The sequence below is a fragment of the Phlebotomus papatasi genome, chromosome 1 (genome assembly GCF_024763615.1).
Source record: "Phlebotomus papatasi isolate M1 chromosome 1, Ppap_2.1, whole genome shotgun sequence".
Lineage (NCBI taxonomy): Eukaryota > Metazoa > Arthropoda > Insecta > Diptera > Psychodidae > Phlebotomus > Phlebotomus papatasi.
Genome location: NC_077222.1, coordinates 6,372,547 through 6,389,601, shown reverse-complemented (window position 1 = coordinate 6,389,601; position 17,055 = coordinate 6,372,547).

The window sequence follows — 17,055 nt, the reverse complement described above, 5'->3', positions numbered from 1 at the left end:
ATCTGCAAAAATTTCTGACGAATTTTGTCCCAGGCCCAAATAAAATTCGTAGGAATATCTACAGATTTCTCGGCAGATTTTCGGCAGAGGTGTAGATATTTTCTGCAGAAATCTTAAAGATATCTGACGAAATTATTTGACGGGTTCACATTTACAAGCGTTGCCTACGCTGAAATAATGATAGTAAAACATCGAAAGTTTACATAGAATGTTTATGCAAAATACATAGTTTTTGTATATAAAGCTGATTAAAATTCACTATAGTAAGGCCATGTAACTCCGACGATTGCAAAACTCGGACGCCGCGACCGATTTAACTCCGATACATCCACTTAAAATATAATTTATATTTTTATTTCTGTAATTAATTACTGAAGTATCATATTATAACTATTCTACTTTAAGAAAAACCAAAAATTATATTTTTATCGGTTTAATAAGTGGGTAAGAGAAATATTTTTTAAGCTCGGGTCAGCTGGGTTGTGTACTAAAAATTTAATTTCTGAGAAAATTTTGCTGTTGACAGCTCGTCGCTGGAAAAAGTTTAGTGTTTTTTCTATATAATAAAACATTATTTGCAATCAAAATTATTAATAAAAGTTAGTGTAGTTATTGATCTACAAGGTGAGTAAGAGTTTATTGATAATATAAATAATTCATACAGAAATAAGTGATTTTTGTGAATGTTTACATTTCGATGTATGTCGGATGCGGTGAAAGTCAATGTTTTGGTTCAGAATTTGCATTGTTCAGGACTCTTTTTCTGTTTCAGATGCCAAAGGGAACAAAAGAAAAGACCTATAAGGACAAGCCCGACTCTAAGGAAGGTATTAGGAATGCCTTGCAGTGTGTACGAGATGGTTCTACCATAGCATATGCATCCAAAACATTTAATGTCCCAAGAACAACACTGCACAACAAATTAACCGGCAAATACCCAGAGGAGTGCCCCAATGGCAGGCCAACAATTCTTTCAAAAGAACAGGAAAAAGAACTTGTCAAATGGATCCTGGGATGTGCGGATGGCTGGCATCCCATCGGGAAGGAACAAGTTCTGGACAGCGTTAAACTCATCTGTGAGGTCTACAAAATTCCAACCCATTTTACAGCTGGAAGACCCGGAGACGTTTGGTTCAGGAATCTTCTTAAGCGTCATCCAGAGCTCAGCATGCGCAAGCCAAAATCCTTCTCATTGGAAAGAGCTACTGTTACTGCTGAAGACCTCACGGAATGGTTTCAGAATTGTCTTGGATATTTCACAGAACACAACCTTCTGAGCATTTTACCAGACCGTGTTTTTAATTGCGACGAAAGTGCCTTCTTTTTGACACCGGAAGATGGAAATGTCCTGTCCAGGAGAGGTTCACGTGTAGTTCCATCTCTTAAAAATTCAGGACCGAAGCAATGTATCACAGTACTCCTCAGGGTGTCAGCTACTGGCGAACTTGCTCCTCCAATGGCTGTTCATAAAACTGACATTACTCCAAAAATTGCCATTCACAACGCAGAAGGATGGAAAATGGGAACGTCACCACAGAGTAGAGATGTGCGCCAAGCCGATTTTAGCCGCTCGGCGCGAGCCGCCGCGATTTTTGCTTAGCCGCCGCCGCCAAAAATTTTTAATGCGCGCCGCGGCGAATTTTGTTTATATTTCAATTCAATTAAGTAATTTTTCTGACAATAACCATAATAAACAATTTTCATTCTTATGAAAAAAAATGTATAGTTAGGATAGTTAGTAATTATACTATCTATTGTCAAGAAGCTTTTGCTTAAAAAAATTTGGATATAAGGTAAAGTATCCTGGAGTCGATCGCCTCTCGAGTAGACCACCCTGGGGTCCTCAAGTCGACCGGTGGAAATATTTATTTAATTTATTTGTATTTACAATAATATTTAGCGAATGATTTAACATCATAGGGCCAATTATTTCATAATTAATTCAAATCAGTGAAAATATCATAGAAATTGACCATAAAACCCTGAAAAAAAATCATAAAAATACGGAGCGTTAAAGTATTTCTTAAAAAAAAATCGCAATTTTTCATCAAATTATGGCATACTTTTTGATATTCTTGACTTTTTTCTTAAGGAATTATTTCAATTATTACCCTTACAGATTACTGGAGAATTCAAATTGTTACTTGTGCAAAAATTTTACTTCCATGACTAAGTTGAAGATTAATTTTATATATTAAAATTGAAAGTGCATTTCAAATAAATTGTTCCTCAATTCGACCGGTCGACGAATCATAGCAAGTGAAGCTTTTTTCACTTGAACGTTGTTCTATACTTCCGAATGAATTCATAAAAGTGAGTTTCCCTATTTATTTTATTGATTAACTAAATTTTAAGTGCTATTCATGATGTATTAAACAAGCCAAAGTTAAATCAGTGACTTTTTAGTTTTGTGATTTGTTTAATTTTAAGAAAAATTGGTGGTCGAGTAGAGGAACCCCAGGCGGTCGAGGAGGAATACTGATATTGAAGTGGTCGAGTAGAGGAACACTTCGCACTTTTAAAACATTTTAACTTTTCCTAATGTAAAATTATATTATGACTAAATGAAGTTAACAATTAGATAAGAATCTATTCTATAGTTTTAGGCAAAAACCCTATCAAAAAACACAAATTATAACTGTTTTTTCATAATTTTTTCACAAAATCTATCCTTAAGTGGTCGACATAGGATACTTTACCTTATTATAAAAAATAATAATAATAAAAATCATTCATCAATGCGGTAGTTTGAAAATTATTCACTTTTGTGCTACAATATTTACTAGATAGCAAATGGCTGAACATCTGCAAAAATATTATGGATTCCTACAACTTTTTACTTTACGATTACGTATAAACATTAAAAAAAAATAACTTTAGTATGAGCTCTTTCTTGTATTGATACTGTACAAACGAGCAGTAAAACATCAAGTTTGAGAAGTGACTAAATTTACAACTTTTAAAAGCAGTAGAATTTTCATGAAAGTTTCGATCTTTATGGATAGAAAAATTAAATCCATTTTTGGAAATATTTGTATTTTTTACTTATCAAATTTAATTTTTTGCTGACCAAATAATTTTAATAGTAATAGTAATATTATTTATCATTGATTACGTTCACCAGTTTAATTTTTATTGATGATTTTCGGTTCGTGAAAAGTGTCCCGTCGTTAAAGGGTTAAGATTTTAAACATTTTTTTTTTAAATAATGTTTTAATCAAGTGCATCGAATTCAACATTTCTTACCAAATATTTCAACTGTTATCAAATTTTCATCGAGAAATATTTTTGTTTGTAGATAAACAATTTTTCTATTGGATATTGAATTTAAGTTTATAATTCCAGATAAAATTATTTTCATTTTTACGTGTCTACGGATTTCAAAAATTTTTGTTAATATTTTTATTTGAATCTGTCTTTTTGTAAAATCATCAAAAGTTGTGCCTAAAGTTGACAGATTGTTTTCTATCTGTTTTGTTGTTACTATTTTTTTTTTAAATAGATTTCCATGATTAGTAATTCTAGCAAGAAAAAAATTTGAGGAAAATCGATAATTTATGTGGATTGTAATCGAAAAATATTAAGGAAAAAAGTCTGGCGCGCCTAGCTGAGCCGCAGCCGATTGCTTTAGCTGGCGCGCCGGCGCGCAGCCAGCCGCCGACAATTTTTAAATGTTAGCCGCCGCCGCCGAAATTTCTCGGCGCACATCTCTACCACAGAGTGGCTGGATGGATGGGCCACTTTTCTATGCTGGTCTTTATTTCCCGAAAATTGTTTTCCAACATTCAGAGGAGTCCATTATCAATAACCAGCACGATCAGGCCACCGACAATAATCCTTCAAATGATCCAGTCATCCCTGGAAACCAACTCTCTGCAACTTCTGAGACTCAACCGATCTTCGACACACTAAAACAATGCTATTTCTGGCCAGGAGAAATTCCAAAACGTCGTCAGAAGAAGAGGGTCAAAGCCAGCAATGTCAAACACCAGTATATTGTATCTTCTGAGGAAATTATCGCGGAACAGGAGGAAAAATTGAGGCAGGATTTACAAAAAAAGAAAGAAATTGCTGAACGGAAGTTGACCAGAGAGAGGAACAAAAAAATAAGGGCAGAAGAAAAGGAGATAAAACTAAAGGAGAAACACATGGTAAAGGAAAAGGCTCAAATGCTAATTGAAGCTGAAAAGAAAAAACGTGGAAGGAAGTCAGTCAAGAAAACCGAGAAAAATCAAAGAATTGAGTGCAATCTTAAAATAAATAAAAATATATATAATTAAATAATAAATTAATGAAATGAATTGATGGAATAAAACTCTAAAAAAATGTTTTTGAAATAATATCTTCTCATTTTTATGCATTAAACTTTTCCTTAAAATGAGCATCCGAGTTTGATCGAATTCAACGGAGTTACATAAAAGCGTCGCAGTAACATTCTTGCGCATATATTAATATTATCGTAATTTTATTAATTTTCATCAATATTATTGCTAAAATTCTATTTCTATTATGATTCTAAATTAAACAAAGAATAATTCTATTGATTTGGAATGGGGAAAAAATATTTCATCAGTCCAAAAACAAGCATTAAAGTCGCACTCTATGAAAAGTATCCGGATTACCTCTCTTTACTATATTTATTCATAAAATTTTAATAAAAAATATAGAAAAATTGTATTTGTTTTAATGAACCGTCATAGTTTAATTTTTTCTAGAGAAGCATTCAGAGATATTGCTAAATTAACATAGAGTATATTTTGTAGAAATGTTTTAAAATAAATTTAAAAATTTATTATTATGTATTTATGCAAAGAGTCTTCACACATAAATTCCACATTAAATATATTACTAAATTCAAATATCCACTTCTGAAACTTTGCGTTAGGGATGTGATACCAAGGATTTCCAGCATCGAATTGGCACAGATAATGAGAAATAAATATAGTTTGAGCACTCTAAACCCAAAACATCGCAATTTTCAATTTGGTCAAGCAACAAAATAGGCAGAACAAAATCGCTTATACGAGCTTCGAGACCTAAGGCTTAGCCATAAGGCTTAACTTCTCTGGTTTCTTATCAGTCTGCAATTTTTGGATAATTTTGACTTAGAAATAGACTATTAAAGGGAATCAATCTATTTGAATCAGAAGGACAAATTAAATTGAATGCTATTTAGGATTTTGAGACCTTCAAACTGGGCTAAACTTCTAATCTGAAGACTGTCTTAAGGAAGGAGACTATGCTCAGCGTTTGGTAAGACCAACGGGGAATTATGCACAAAGAGCTGCTGAAATCAAGCGAAACTATCAATGGGTATCGCTAAAAACAGCAACCGATCAATTTGGACCATGCATTACTGAAAATATTTGCGGATTGGAGCAAGAGACACAAATGAGTGATATTTCATACTATTGCAATGGGATGTACTACAGCTCTCGCTGTATTACCCAGACCTGGCCACTTCCGACTATTTCTTGTTCCGATCGATGATGAATGGCATACCTGAGCTGCACTTACCCAAAGACGAAAAAGTGAAAAATTGGGTAAAAGTTTTGAGTCAAAAAAGGACTTCTGTTGTCGTTACGGTTTTCATCTAGGGTAAAGTGGTACAAGTTGGACAGTGCAGTGGTACAATTTGGACAATGGTACAATTTGGACAGAGTTTTTTGTCTTGATAAATTTAGTACTTCATTTTTATCTGTATATTTTTAATGCTTTAGTTTTATAATTTGGTTCCTTGTGCTTAAAAACAAATTTTGTACTGTATTTATCAAGAAAAAAGCCATGTCCAACTTGCACCGGCGAATTGTTCAACTTGTAACACTAATTCCAAATTATATCACTTTACCCTAATACTAAAAATATAGTAAAAATGTGTAGCTAGTAAGAGCCAATACTTTGAGTGACATAGTTTTCGTAAAAGACTAAAAACTTAGTAGAGGTCTTAGTATTTACTTTTAAAATGAAATATTTGAAAATATAGAAAAATATGTATTTAAAACAATTTACTAATCAAATGCAAATAGCAATGAGCAACTTCTCACAAAAATATTGGATTTGAACAATTTTTTATCACGAAAAACATATGAAAACATAGAAAAACATAGTTTTTTTTTATTCTAGCGTCGCATTCAAATTATAATTAAATTTCAAAGACAATTTGTGTTTAGTTCAGAGGTGTGCAAAAACCGTTGAAACAGAATTAACGTCAAAATAAGTTTGTTATAGTAGCGTTTTGACCATTGATGTACATCTTTTATTTGACGTTTATTCGGGTTTAACGGTTCTAGCACGCCTCTGGTTTATTTTAAGTAACGTTTACTTAGAAAAAACATCGAAAAACACCGAAATCCAGTATAAGTATACCGTTTTACTTCATTTAGTGCATTATACTGTCTTTCATGCGTAGATAAACATCGAATTTCGTGAAAATTCGCTACAAAATTAATTTATTCAGATAATCGCATAACAGATAAACATATTTTGATTTTTTTTGTTTTCAAACAAAAACCATCCTCAATGAATCCATCAATCAACTGCATGGAGAATAAATTTCTAATTTAACCGTAGCTTCAATCTCTTGTGCCAATTGCAGATAACACCACATCGCTTTTCATCGTCAAAAACTCCATCCATTTTCCGCGAATAATGATCCAAAATCATGAGTCAATTTCACTCGATACGGACTAGAAAGGGGTTTACCAAATGTGAAATTGCATTGCCCGAGGGGTGAATCCTTTCAATATATCTCCAGTGCGCTAAACACAGCATTTTACCACAGTCCTGAGGCTCTAATTTGGCGATTGATTGCAAAATAATTCACCTCCATGGGCGTCAAATGTTCTGCACATGTGAAATATGGGAATTAAATTTCAGCGATTTTCCATTGACGTGCTTTCTCTTTTTTTTAGAGGGTCTGCCAGATTGTTTGCAGTAATAATCACAATATTGAGACATTTTCGTATTTGAAAATCTCTGGGTGTGAAAAATGTTACGCCTCTTAGGTCCTTTATTGAATTTTTAATATTGCTTCCTCATACTCAACGAGTAAAGAAGGAATCTAAATTTGCATATTTATATATATAGTATTTGAAATTAACAACTTTTTTCCATTCACAATTTCCTCTCCTCGTAAAATATCTTGTACCCCAAGCACTTCTATTTTTGCACTTTCTCAACATGCTGCCACATACCGGATATTAAATATTAATTTATTTACATGGGAACACAAATCATTTGTCTCACCAGCCAGAAATTGCGGAATAAATCCCGCTGGCAACCCACAGAAGTATATTTGTACTCCACGGGGTTGATTCTTTCCTATCCTAAAATGCAATTATCGGTCCTTTCTTCCGTGGTGAATCAATTGGAAATTTGCATACAGAAAATTATGGTGCTGAAATTGTGCCATCCTTGATTGATTCCGATATCGAGCACCGAAAATCAATAATGCTTGAAGAGTTGAAAGGTGCTCTAAAGGGTGTTTTGTTCATGTGAAAGCCTACCGACTCAACCCCTTGATTTCCCATTGTGCCTGAGAAAGTGATTTTACTATTAAGAATTTTCCATAAACGCCTTCCCGATCAATGAATTTCAATGAACAATAAGAGTATTTCTTCACGAGTAAGTTGCCCCAAATAAAGGCGTTTAGCATCTCAAGAACCCATAATTTAACACACTTTACCTGTTGCTGAAGAACTTGATTTGAATGCTTTCAAACTCCTTTCTTGCATCACGCAAAATTTGTCCTCAGAGAGCGCGAATGGCGCGAATAAAGCTAGAGTACTTGAGGACAATGGCAAAAAGATGAAATATCCCATGAACAATAATCCGATTGATTAAATTTGATAGAATGCTGGATTTGGTCTTTCATTGCCAAGGAGAATAACCCTCGAATCGAGATGTTGTAAGATTTCATAAGATTGTCCATCAGACGTCACAAAGGACTGCCAATCCCATCCGCAATGTCCATCATTCACCCCATATTTCATTTATAGTTTATGTAATAATTTCTGAGACGAAATGATTTCTTGGCCATTGTATTTTAGCAAGACAATTACTTGTCCATCATGAATTCCACAGGGTGTATAGAAAGTTATAATTTAATGAGAATCGCTAATGCTAAGACTGTTGCAAACAAGGTTGCAAAGTAATCATTAAGAATAAATGTGTTACAAAGTCAATAATTGTTTACTAATATGATCTTGGTTTCAGTTCTACCATTTATACAGAATTATCAGAAAATATTTTGCATTTATAAAATAAAATGTTCTAAACGTAACATAATTAATACTGACCATTAGTACTAAATATGTAAAAGAACCTAAATATTTGTGAGTTTAATTAATCAAATGTTTAATAACATGTTTACTATTTAGTACAAGTACTAAATATTTTAAATGCAACTCATATGATCTATCGACTCGAAGTAAACATTAAGACTCTTTCACAAAGTTTCCTAAACGATTGAATATGATGCCATAGTTGTACCTTTAAACAGGTTTGTACTAATGGATTAAACTCCAACTAAAAATTTGCTAAATGTATGTACTAAGTAAACAAACAGTAAGCAGACAATAATTTGTCATATTATATAATTAAGAATATTTAAAGGACAATTAAAGATCTGACACATATTTTCATATACAATTAGAAGTAAAATTATAAAATAATTTGTAAAATAAAAAAAATTCAAGAACAAAATTCTGGAAATTTAAAAATATATATTTCTAATTATATAAGACAAGAATGAACACTTAAAAATTAAAAGTAATCTGTTGTAAAAATCTTAATAATGGTCTCTTTCAGTTTTGTGTACTAAAAATGAACTAGGCACTATAGTTCTAAGAAATTGAGATTTTTTTAGTACTTTATGGATTGGTAGATTTGAGTTCTTCCTATTCTACTTAACAGCTAAATTTATAAAACCCCTTAATACCTCCCATTACCCACAATTCCACTATCCTTCAGATCACAAACCACTGAACTATATCACCCTTAATTAGTACTAATATTTAGTATTTAGTTCAAGTCGTTCAAGTGCTTGGTTAGGGATATTATTGATTAATTTCTGATATTGGTTTTATATTTGGAGAATTTTCAGAAAAAAGATATATTTTTGTATTTTGTTTTTAGAACAAGTGAGGCATGACGTTTAAATTAGTAATAAATGAGAGAGAGGGACACTAATGCGCGCTACGAAGCAATTGCTTAATATTTTTTGTTCAGGGTAAAGTTTAGGTATAAAATCTTTATTCAATTGTCAGAAAGAAATATTTTGTAAAAGTTTGTAAATGTTTGTGAATTCCTACTGAGAACATACGAAATACTTTTAAATAGGATAACCCACTAAAATATTCGTAAACGTTTTTACATTTTCACAAGCATTGTTCGTAAAATGACAACTTGACGAGAATTTTTTGTTCTTTTATCAATACTTGTTCATATATATTCGTTTGTCAAGTTTTGATAGACAAACAAAAATGTATACAAACAAATATTTGTAAAAGAATAAAGGTGCTCGTTAACTGAACATGTTACGAACAATATTTGTGAAAAACTACAAACGTTTACGGAATCTTTTAATGGATTATGCAACTCATGGACATTTTGTGTGTACCAAGTAGGAATTCACAAATTTTTGCAAACAATTTTACGAAGTTTTTTTGTGAGGCAAAATGGAGTAATTTGGAATGATTTCCAATTCTTACAAAAAGTACATGAAGAAGTACTCTTGAGTCAGGATCTTGAATTGGGCTTCTTTGTGGTCTGATTTTATTCATCATTTCCAATTTAAAATTTTAGGATTTTTTATTATTTCAGATGGGCCCATTTAAAACAATGAAGAAATCCCAAAAATTTAAATTGGAACTGATTCCAAATTATCCCATTTTACCCTACACAGAAAAAAATATTTTGTAAAAATATTCGCAAATGTTTGTGAAATCTTATTGGGGACTTACTAAATGTTCGTAAAACATATAACCCACAAACAAGTTTGTAAAAGTTTGTACTTTTTTTCCAAACGTTGTTCGTAAGATGATCAATTGACGAGCATTTTTTGAACTTTTACAAAAAATTATTCGTAAATGTTTGTAAACACACAAAAAAATCGTAAAATTTTGTCATTTGTTCGTAAATTTTTGTATGTTTGGCAGAAATTTACGAACAAATGATAAAACTTTACGAACATTTTTTGTGTGTTCACGAACATTCTTGAAAGTCCTATAAATTCTCATCAAATGATCAGTCAAACGAACAACCTTTGTGAAAAAAGTATAAATGTTTGCGAACTTGTTTGTGAGTTATACGATTTACGATTACGGTCAGAATCACATTGACAGTAAAATGCTCACCGTCACCGTCAAAGCCCTCACCGTATTTCGTTAATTTACGCATTTTCATTGCAATTCTTACGCAAATTCTCAATTGCCGTATTGCCTTATCTCATACTCGATGACACTAGGTGAAAATAGTATAAGAAAATTGAATAAATAAAGCGAAAATGCGATAAACGGTAAGCAAAAAAAAAACTGTAGGATTTTTTTTGCTACAGTTTTTCGTACAGTTTTCTTGCTGACCGTTTATCGCATTTTCGTTTTATTTCTTCAATTTTCTTATATAAGTTTCACCTGGTGCCACCGAGTATGAGATAATGTAACACGGTAATATAAAATTTGCGTAAGAATTGCAATGAAAATGCGTGAATTAACGAAATACGGTGAGGGCTTTGACGGTGAGCATTTTACTGTCAATGTGATTCTGCCCTACGAGCATTTCCTAAGTACTCAATAGCTATTCACAAACATTTACGAACAATTTTATAAACTTATTTTTTTTCTGTGTAAAGTGTGTAAATGAAAAATTCTTTAATGATATTTTTTAAGAACCAATTTTTCGCAAACTAGATAAGGCATTTTTTTTAGAAACAAACAAATAACTAATTCTCCTCACCCTTTATATTAATCCTTCTTGAGATATTGAAGATATAATAAATCCTTGGAGTGCTTGTCTTATTTCTTTTATGATCTTTGCTAAGAGTTGTGACAAGAAGACAGTGCTCTATTGTGACAAGTTGAGATTTGGTTGGTTTCACTCGCGTTCGCCAATCCCTCTATTTGTTCCGACTTCCTGAAACTATCATCCCCCAAAGAATGGAGTATTCATGTCAAGAAACTTCTCAGGCCATTTGTGCACGATTCATGCCATATATAATTATATTTTTACTGTTTCTGTCATTACACTTCGTCAAATTCATTTTATTGTGACAATCTCCTTTCACGAACATCCCCCTTCGCTTTTTGTGCTTGGAGCTAGAAGTTTGTGAAAGAAAGTGAACAATAAAAGAAATGAGTATATTGCAGAGTCCAAAAGGGTGGATAATCGAGTACAGGATGGTGCAAGGGGGTACTGGAACTAAAAGAGCAGAAATACTTGCTTTTCTCTTAATAAACTAATCACATTAATTAACCCTTTGGTTGTTCTACGTCTCTGCAATCTCCCAAGTATTCTTCTCTCTTGGGCAAATACAACGACTTCATCACAATGACTTATTTACTTTTTTCCACTCACTTCTCTTTTGCCTTTTTGGGCAGGAGCTGCTGGAAATTTATTTCTTGTCATTTGTTATTTTTTAATCAAACACCAAAAATATCCTTTGTCCGTTGATCTCCTGCATACCACCTCAAAGCCATCCTGTGCATTAATTTCAAGTGAAAGAAGCAAAATTCCAAAAGGGGTCCTCCGCCCAGTTTCACATTCAAGATTAATATCTCTATTATAAAGTTTTATTTTCATTTCACAGACCGGTCAGTTGCACGGATTTGAAGGAATAATCTTCCAAGGGGTTATGTACTTTTATCTGATTAAATGCGTATTACATTTTGGTACAACCTGGAAAGAAATCCCTTCTTGGGAGAAAGGGCACGTCTGGTGAAATTAAATTCAGGCAATATGTGAAAGATTTTTTTTTGTTGTTCCAGCCCTTCATCATGCAATAAAATGTGGCGAAATCCGTACAAGGCGCATAAAATGTTACGATGCTACATTTCAGGGTTGATTGACAATGGAAAACCATATTTTCGTCATGGAATTAATAACAGGACGAAAAAAAAATGTCACCGCAAAAGTAATATCTCTTTGCGGGGATCCAAATTACTCTGGTATGGGAACTAAAGCAATAAACTACTCTGCCTAATATCAATTGGAAGAAGTTTTATTGCACCCAAATGACAATGCGAAGATTTAGTGACTTCAAATGCAAGAAATTTGATATAATGTTTTAAATATGATATCTTTTCAATGTCCGGTTTCCCTTCTTCCAAAAGTCCAATTAGTGAAGTCCAGAGTATTTCTCAGGCAAACTCTTCTACTCTTAATTGGCCAAGTTATTATTCCATTTTACCACTTTCTTCCGAATAATCTCTCCTCATCTGTAACACAATCGCGCTTTTCAGCTAATACTCGCGCGGTCAGTTTTGTAAAATAGGCAAAGGGTTGCCAGCTATAATGAGATTCCGCAGGAAGATCCTGTTTCGTGGATGAACACGGAGGGAGACCCTCTATTATCTTTGTCCAGAATTTTCATGTTTATTTATTCGAGTAATCCCTTTAGAAGTTATACTGTTGGCTCTATAAATTTTGGTGAAACTCTTACCTACAACTCAAGAAAAGTAGATAGCCATACAATATTATAATGAAGTACAAAAATATTTTTGTATTGTAAATAATATCGGATATTTTTAAAATTAATAAATAGCCTTGTAAATAGCTTGAAACATTGCTTGATTCTAGAATGAAAAATATTAGGGGAGACCGGGGAGGTTTGGGACAGGGGTAGTGTGGGACAAGGAGATTTTTTCAATTAATTTTTAAAATAAATGGGATTTAACCACTACTGTATTGTAGGCAATATAAAGATGTATCTTGACTAAAAGAATGGATATCCTCAGTTTTATTGTTTTAAATCTATGAACATTTTTATAAAAATTGATTAAAATAGTATATTTTTAATTTCTCAGTTTCGCTCTTTGTATTTTATATCAGCGATATATTAATCAAAACTTTTTTATCTCAATAGCTAGAAATGTAATCTGGGAACATATTTTTATAAAAGTTTCAGAGATTATACGCTCTTGTTTTTTACATAAAGGTTTTAAATACCAAAACTGCACGCGGGGATGTTTGGGACACCTGAAAAGGAATAAATGGGACGTTGATTTTCGACAAGATTGTATAGGTGGCGTGCAATTTTTTTTTGTGAAAATGGAAAGTAATGCCCAGTTTCTACTGGAAATCTCCCTCTAGTGCAAACTTTACCAGTTGAGCAGATTTCTCTAACTACAGGGACAATTAAACCATCAATGTCTTGGGAATCAATAATTTCTTCTCAGAGGATATTCGATCTTTGTCCAATCTCGTTAAAACTTTTTTTTTAGAAAATTTCCCGAACAAGTTCTCCAGAAAAGGCAAGCCGAGAGATAATTCAGAGAAATAATGAGAAAACAGATACAATGCAGTTGTCGTAAAATCAAACAGGAATCCATCAATGAGTTCAAAACTAAGAGTTGCAAGAAAATCTACTCGCCTGAGGAATTTGATAATCATGATTGTAATATTTAGAATAAAAAAAGAAAAGAAAGGTAGATGGAAAATAAGAAGAAAATACTTTAAATAATTAATTGGCAATAAATGACTTTACTGTACAAATAAAATTGATATTAATTTCTAAGTATGAAAAAAAGATTAAATATTTTTATTTCTATTAGAAATATTTTTAATCTAGTACTTAAAATTAATTAACGTGTTCCAGCAATACAAATTATGCGAGAAAAGACGCGTCCCAAACATCCCCTTTTGTGTCCCATACTGCCCCAAATCGGGGAGGTTTGGGACAAAGCGTCAAGTTAAATGTTTTATCTTCTCCAAGAAAACTCTGTTGTTTTCCAAATTCTATCGAGTACTTTTTATAAAGTCAATACCCATAAGTATCCTTTAGACCGCATAATATTGTAATACACTATCGTGGTTTTTTGGAATAGTGTCTCAAAGTCAAAACATGAAAAAGTGTCCCAAACCTCCCCGGTCTCCCCTATACATGTAAATGTTATACACTTTGACAAATTTAACGCGTAAAAGGGGTAACTTGTAAATTAAACAATTTGTCTATAGAATAAGCAAAGTTCAATAAGAGCTGAAATTGAAGAATGAGCTACAAAATTTGACAATTTAAAATTGACATTTGTCTATTGACAATCAAATTCACTAAAATTAAAAGTCAATTCATTAAATCAAAAAGGTGTAAACCGGTATAAATTACCGGTTATAGCCAAAATCCTGAAAGTCAAAATCTCGAAATCCAAAATTCCGAAAAGGCAAAGTCCCGAATAGATCGAAAATCTGAAAAGAAATCTAGCCCAAAATCCCGAAAAGCCTAAAACCGAAAAGTCAAAATCCCAGAAACCAATATTCTGAAAGCTAAAATCCCGAAAAACAAGATCTAGAATGAACAAAATCCAGAACGGTCAAAATCCAGAAAAGTCAAAATGCTGAAAGAACGAAATTATGGAGGATAATATCGACGGCTCCATTCCATACTATTTTAAGTCGACTTAGAATTATATTACTCCAAAAGATATGTTATTCCTGGGACCGAGATCTACAACTGGTGAAAATTTGGTGGTCATCCGGCGTTCGGGTAACGAGATAATCAATTTTTTCGAAAAAGATTTACACGAGCAGCTTAGGAAATCGCCAACTTCAAATGGCTCTCCTAAAATGTTGTCATTCTGAGATAGAATAGTATGGAATAGAACCATTGATATGTCCAACAATTTTCCAAATTACAGAAAATGTCCCTTTGTCTCTAGCAATTGTTAGAATAGGTATGATATTTCAAAGAATTCAGGATTCTACTTTCGGTATTTTGGCTCTTTCGGAAATTTGGCGTTCGAGATTTTGGATTTCAGAATTTTGACTCTTATACGGGCTTCAGACTTAAGGCTTAGCCACCTGGCTTAACACCTCTAATTCCTTATCAGGCGTGATTTTTTGGGAAATTGTTGTTTATGATTAGATATTAAGGGCAAATAATCCATTATTTTTTGAAAAAATCAATAAAATTGCTTCTTGTTTAGATTTTTGACACCTTCGGGAACTGGGCTAAACCTCCAGTCTGAAGCCGACATTACAGAATTTACAGAAAAGCTATGCCAGCCATTGTGAAGAGGTGTTGACCTCGAGACAGACCTAGGATCAGGTGGCTGAATCAAATTCAGAATCTTGGCTTGGAGCGCCTTTTAATCGAGCTGAATATCTTCCTGAAGTGGCGGAGGATCGACAAGCGTGGGCTGCTAAATTGGATATCACAGACCCGTGACCCCAATAGGATTACGTGGTTGAAAATGATAATGATGACGGAATTTTCTCATTTCCGGATTTTGATCTCTTCAGGATTTTGGCTTTTCAGGGTTTTGACTCTCCGAAATTTTGACATATTCCGGATTTTGATCTCTTCAGGATTCTGACTTTTCAGGGTTTTGACTCTTCGAAATTTTGACATATTCCGGATTTCGCTCCTTTCAGAATTTTGGCCTACTAAAGATTTTGGCTTTCCGGAATTTTTGCCCGGTATTTTGTTCTTTCCAGAGATTTTGACTATTCACGATTTTGACTGTCCAGGATTTTAACCCATTCAAGACTTTGGCTATTCGGGATTTGGACTGTGTAAATTTCTATCCCACTATTTCGCACTGAAAATTGAGTTAAACTAAATTCAATTTCTTTTGCGAAAGAATGAGATAAAGATCTGCGAAACGGTTTTGAAGGGACGTAAATTTTGGTACCATGAAATTTTCATTATTTAAAGGTGTCCTGGAGCTATTACTGACCAAATTTATTTTTTATCAACGAAATTTAATTTCTTATACCTTCGGCATACCTTTTAGATCGGTAAAATTTCATGTGATCGAAATTCACAATCCTCTTCTTCTCAAAAGTTCTACATATATCTATTCTACACTTCTACTCTTATGAACATCACACCAAATTAAAAATAGTTCAGTCCAATTTTGAGACCGAAAGAGTGGGATAGACATGCAAATATTTTGAGAAAGAAAGAGAAGCGAATTTTTACTTTGTGAAATTTTCCTGATCTAATAGGTGTGTCAGCGACAATACAAAACTGATTTAAATTTTTTTTGACCAAATTTAAATTTTGCCTAGTTTTTTGTTTTTGCATTCAATAAAGTTACCCTACGTAAAATCTATAGCAGACCGAAATGAATTATGGTCCTCAGACTAAACTTTGAATTTGAATTTTATTCATGCTCAAAATCTCCAAACTTAATTTCCCAAGTTTCAAATTTTTAAGTTTTTTGAGATCAAATGCCCCTATTAAGAATCCAAAAAAAAAGAAAAGCTATTTAGGTTAATTTGTGACAAAAATAGGCAGCAATTTTGTAATTTGAAAATTACTTTGTCACAAGAGATGTCTAATTTTGAAAGAAATGCCTAATTATGTATCGCCTTAGGCATTTTTTTTTCAAAAGCATAACAGTAAAATCCCTTAATCTAAATTTTTCATTTTATTGCATCCCGTGTCTCCTTCCAAATTTGTGAAGAAAAAAAATCACCAAAAAAAGATGGAATTGTTGTGGCTGAAAAAGTATTCTCGAGTAGTTACAACCCTCCAAATTGGCAGTAAAACAGTGTTGCAAAAATAAGAAATAAGAAATAACACATCTTGTGCCCTCAATTCCTTTGTCATCTGTCCCCGGCGATCCCACTTAATTACACGGAAAGAAGAAGAAATCATCAATCCAAGGAGAGTTTTATGTTCTACGGTAGGACGATTTCTAATGCACTTTCGCGGCAGGGTTTATATTTTGTCAAAACCATTTCAAACTGTTTACGCCACAACTCAACTCCTCCCTTTTTTTCTGGGATGCAGTGAGAAAAGGAAGGCATCCGCAAAATCCAGGACGTTGACAAAATAACTAAGGCAAAAATCTCATCGAGATAATTCTTATGTGATTTTCTCCGTAATTCTGTTGGGAA